The sequence below is a fragment of the Triticum urartu genome, chromosome 3A, assembly GCF_056163025.1.
Source record: "Triticum urartu cultivar PI428250 chromosome 3A, HENAU_Tu73, whole genome shotgun sequence".
Lineage (NCBI taxonomy): Eukaryota > Viridiplantae > Streptophyta > Magnoliopsida > Poales > Poaceae > Triticum > Triticum urartu.
Genome location: NC_141875.1, coordinates 118,811,903 through 118,817,592, shown reverse-complemented (window position 1 = coordinate 118,817,592; position 5,690 = coordinate 118,811,903).

The following is a 5,690-nucleotide window of genomic DNA, read 5'->3' as shown; positions in this document are numbered from 1 at the left end:
GCAACTGGTCGAGTGGCAAAATGGGCGATTGAACTCCTTCCCCTAGATATCAGGTTTGAGGCAAAGAAAGCTATCAAGTCCCAAGCAATAGCAGATTTCGCCGCCGAGTGGATTGAACAGCAACTGCCGACTCAAGTTCACTCGGAGCACTGGACTATGTTCTTCGACGGTTCTAAGATGCTGAATGGTTCCGGTGCTGGGGTAGTATTGGTTTCCCCCCGAGGAGATAAGCTCAGATATGTTCTCCAAATCCACTTTGATTCCTCCAATAACGAAGCAGAATATGAAGCACTTTTGTATGGATTGCGCATGGCCATTTCACTCGGCGTCCGTCGCCTCATGGTCTATGGCGACTCAGATTTGGTGGTGAATCAAGTAATGAAGGAGTGGGACGTCAGAAGTCCAGCCATGATTGGTTATTGCAATGCAGTGAGAAAGCTAGAGAAGAAATTCGAGGGGTTAGAGCTGCATCATATACCCCGACTGAAAAATCAAGCAGCTGATGATTTGGCAAAAATAGGTTCCAAGAGAGAAGACATTCCCAGCAATGTGTTTCTGGAACACATCCACACACCATCAGTTCAAGAGGATCCTTTCACCGAAGAAGCCCCGCAGCCTAAAAGTGCCACGGATCTGACTGAAGTTGAGGTTCCAGCTGTGGTCGACCTGATCATGGAAGTTTTGGTCATCACTCCCGACTGGACAGTGTCGTACATCGCGTACATCCTAAAGAAAGAACTCCCAGAGAATGAAGAAGAGGCTCGACAGATCGTTCGTCGATCTAAGGCCTTTATTGTGATAAAGGGACAGTTGTACAGGGAAAGCGCGACTGGAGTCGGTCAAAAATGTATAACACCAGAAGAAGGTCAAATAATTCTTGATGATATCCACTCGGGGACCTGTGGCCATCATGCGTCCTCTCGGACCATTGTGGCTAAAGCATACCGAGCGGGATTTTACTAGCCAAAAGAAAATGAAATGGCAAAGGAGATAGTCGACAAATGTGAAGGATGTCAGTTCTATTCCAATATGTCGCACAAACCCGCCTCAGCCTTGAAGACCATTCCACTCGTCTGGCCCTTCGCTGTTTGGGGATTGGATATGGTTGGACCACTGAGAACTGGCAGGAGCGGCTTCACCCATGTGCTGGTGGCAGTCGACAAATTATAAATTCCAGTCGAAAGCAAACACCAGCATATTCAGAAATAAACCAAGTTCGGATAAACCCCAAGGTTCCAGACGGTAGATCAAAAGTACTCGAGCATCAAGCCCGAAGAAGTTTAACGGTTACACAATCACTTGGCATTCCGAGGCAAATAAAAGTGGAGCATAATGTTTTTCGGTCACGCATCAGGAGAAGGACTGGCTGGGTCACAGAAATTGTCAAGGTCAATGTTGTCTGCAATGCGAGTGGCAGCGTCAAGGAAGGTGTCCATGAAAGACTGGAACGTGTGCTTCCTCGTGTTAGCAACCTTGATCTCTGCCAGCTTGTCTTCTTTGACATCCTTGCAGTGCACTCGAACCAGAGACAGAGCGACGTCAGCACCACAATGAGCAGATGACTTCTTCCATTCTCGCACGCATTCAGGGATTTGATTTAGTCGAGCCATCAAAGACTCGAGATCTTGAGACAGCTCCGCCTGAGGCCAAAGACCAGCATCAACCCGAGTCATTGCAGCTTTCAAGTGTGCCAGATAAGCAACCGCGCTGTCCATGCGAGACTCCAACCGCAGCACGTTCATTGCAACATCATCTTTGACTGGACAGTTGATGGGATCAAGACCAGTCTCGACCCGCCCGGTTTCTGCTTCAAAGTCTTGGCAAAGTTCTGCATGATCGAGTGAATTATGAGTCGACAGCACCATTAGACTTGTTAGTCGACAGAAATAAGACAGATTAGTCAATACCTTCAAGTTTCAAGACTAGCTTCGCAGCAAGTTGACCCAGATAAGACTCTAGCTCGCCATTCTTGGCCTTGAGGCTTCCAAGTTCGTTGGTCAACTTCTCTTTGTTCTTCTTCAGTCGCTCGACCTCCTGATTGGCGTTAGATACAACAGTCTCCAGCTTGGAGTTTTCTTCTTCTAACTTGCCGACTGAAGCAAGCTTCTTGTCAGCAAGCATTGTCTTCTCGCGCGCCTCCTTCTGTGTTGCGGCAAGATCCAGATCCTTCTTCTCCAAAGCTTCCTTCATTTTCTCTAAAGAAATAACATTCTTCACGCGAGCTTGGAGTTGGCGGTTTTCACTACATACATCTGCTCGAGTGAAGCCACTCGGTTCAAAGATGGAAAGGAAAAGTGCCAGTGTTGGGATATGAAGCGGTTGATTGGTTACCTCCCATGGAAGCTACTTTATCACGAGCGGTCTTGAGGTTCTTCTTGGCCAGTTCCAGATCAAGGTTGAGGCTGATTTGTTGTTTGTTCATGTCATAAAGTTGAGCCCCAAGATCACAAGATTTCTGCAGTCACAGCCATATCAGTCGACAGAGATAAAAAGAGATAATTATTCTAAGACTACCGCCGAATCAAACATTCAACGGCAGTCTCGGGGACTACACCCAGTGGGTGCACTTAGCGTGCCCCCACTGATTTTCAGACCATATTCGTTCAGACCACAGTCGACAGTCGACTGGCTTTCAAAAAAAAGACAGATCCAAATTCTCAGACCACAGTCGACTGTCCGCAGTCAACTACGGTCTCGGGGACTACACCTAGTGGGTGCACTCAGCGTGCCCCCACTAGTGCAAAGAATCAGTTCGAACTGACACAAAGAGATATACTATTTCCGAACAGCCACACTCAAGTGGGTGATCAGACAAGAAAAATGGTCGATCAAAAAATCAACTAACCTGGACATTGGCTTGCATGGAAGCTCCGGCGTTGAAGGCCACCTGACTGGCCTCATGCACCACCTTCAGCTGCCCCATCACAAGGTTCAGTTGAAGAAGAGCTTCTCTGGCAGCAGCCGGTGGATCGTCCGAAGTTTGATATGCAGTAAAAAGTGACGGAGGTAGAGCAGTCGAAGCAGCCGCCGGATCTGAAGCATGGAGTGACGTCAGCGCAGCAGGAGCCTGAGCAGCTGATCCCGAGGGACAATCAGTCGACAGAGGAACAATGAAGGTGACGTTGGTTCGAGCCGGGTCTGTCGATCGCTCGACCGTCGACCCAGGCGTTCCAATCGACCGAAGAACTTGGGCTTCAGACACCTTCCTGCCTGGCTCCTTGTCCTTCCTCCTCCTTCCTCTCAGCGGTACTTCCTCTTCATCATCTGGGAGCACAACAATGTCTCGTGGGGCTGCAACAAACATAGAGAGCCATAAAGACAACTGACCAACATTCCAGTCGACCAGACAAACTTTGAGTCGGGCAAACTTACTGGCTTTGGAGGTGACAGCGTCATCAGCTTCCTCATCGGCAGGGGTCTTGTCAACATCCATGTCAGTCGCAACCGAGGTCGGGCTATACAGGTTCATCATCCGCTCGGTCAGAACAAGAAAACCGATCGGAACGGGAAAATATGAGAAGAACATTTACCCAAAGGCAACAAGGACGTCCATCTTGATCCTGGGCAAGGTCTTCCGAGCCTTCGAAGGATTAGCTTTGGGCTGCTTGGGGACCGTCTCAGTCAACTCTGGAGTCGGAGACCGAGCGCGCTTGTGAGATGGAACACTCGACGCCACAGCTTTGCCGCGTCTGTTCACGGGGTCGTGCCGCTGCTTGGATCGATGTTCAGAGCGAGGCGGCGAGTCGCCACCTCCTCATCGTCAGACTCGTCACTCTCATCGTCTTCACCATCAGCTGGGGACTCCCACTCACCGCTCTCCTCGGCGCTGTCCCCGCCCTCTTGGTCTTGCTCCAGGGCTTGTTCACCATTGGGGATCGAATACATCTCCGTGTAAATCTGCAAAATAAGGAATCGATCATAAATCAGTCAGAACCTCAATCAGTCGGAAAATATGTTCAAAAATTCAGTTATGACGACCAAACCTTATCTGGCAGGTTGCTGTCGCTGAAAGGGTCGACTCTCCTGGCACCCCTAGGGTTGTCTTTGTTCCCGGTAATGCTCATCAGCCAATCGGCCACGGTTTTGGCCTCCACTTCCTCCGGATGAACCCGAGCAGTGTCGCCAGCCCCGGAGTACATCCACATAGAATGATCGCGAGCTTGGAGGGGTTGGATCCGCCGACTGAGGAACACCTCGAGCAGGTCCATACCAGTGACACCCTGATTGATTAGTTGGACTACTCTCTCAACTAGCATGCCTGTCTATGCCTTCTCAGCAGCGGTCACTTGCAAGGAAGATGGAGTTTGGACACAGTCAAAAGAAAAAGGGGGAAGTCCGGTCGACTGGCCTGGGGTCGCGATATCTTGGCAGTAGAACCAGGTCGACTGCCAGCCCCTGACCGATTCTGGAAGAGTCATCGGAGGAAAAGAGCTCCTCTTCCTCTTCTGAATGCCCAGGCCCCCGCACATCTGGATAACATGGGTTTTCTCGTCTTTCGAGTTCTCTTTCTTCACGGTTTGGGATCGGATGGTAAAGATTTGTTTGAAGAGGCCCCAGTGCGGTCGGCACCCCAAAAAATTCTCACACATAGAGACGAATGCAGCAAGGTACGTGATGGTATTGGGAGTAAAGTGATGGAGTTGGGCACCGAAAAAGTTTAAGAAGCCCGAAAAGAAAGGATGTGGTGGAAGCGAGAAACCACGGCCGACATGGGTGGCGAGCAAGACACACTCACCCGGTTGTGGCTGCGGCTCCGATTCCCCCTTCGGCAGGCGCGCGGACTCATGGACGATCAGCCCTAACTCGGCCAAATCATCCAAGTCCTCTTGCCGGAGCGAAGATCGGATCCAGTCTCCCTGGATCCAACCTGACGGCAGCCCCGAGCGCGATGAAGACCCCCGATTCATCTTCTTGTTCTTCGCCGCCCCCGTCGCCTTCTTCGCACGCTCTAACGCCGCCGTTTTGTCCTTCCCCATGGCGGCAGAGCAGCGGTGTCGAGAGTGGTCGGGCTAGGCGAGGTGGAGACGCGAGAGGAAGAAGAAGGGGAATGGGCACACACAGTACGAATACCTCGGCCTCGCCGCTTTTAAAGGCCTACTTCTGAGTGGCTGACGCGTGGGCCCGATCAATCCTGTCAAATCCCCCCAACAGTTGCACACGTGATACGTGGCGAAAAAGGTGGCGCAGAAATCGAAACGTCCGATTTATCTACTCCACTTACCGCGGGACGCTCCGCCTGGCGCGCTTCCACCCAAATTTTGAATCCCGTGAGATCCGGGATCCCCTGTAACCGATCTCACCAAAGATTCCAATCAGAGATATCACTCGACAGATGCCACTGAACAAACCAGTCGGTGATTTTTGAATCGATCAAGGCGACTGAAACGAAGTCAAAAGTTTCAGCAGCTGACCTCACTTGGAGAAGAAGACAAGGCAGATCAAGGGCGGGAACCAGGTCAACTACCATCCTTCTTTTTCACTCAAACCTCGATCCATTCGGGGGATAATGATGTAGACACAGACCTAGGGTAGGGTAATAGGCCTGACCTACACGCCCCACCTAAAGTCTTGTCCTAAGAACTAAGAAGTTCAAGAATCAGAAGCAGAGGACCTACAAAAGTGTCGAGCGAAGTCCACTCGACCTGTCAATCACTCGGAGACCTCTCTTACCCAGGTCACTCGACCACCAA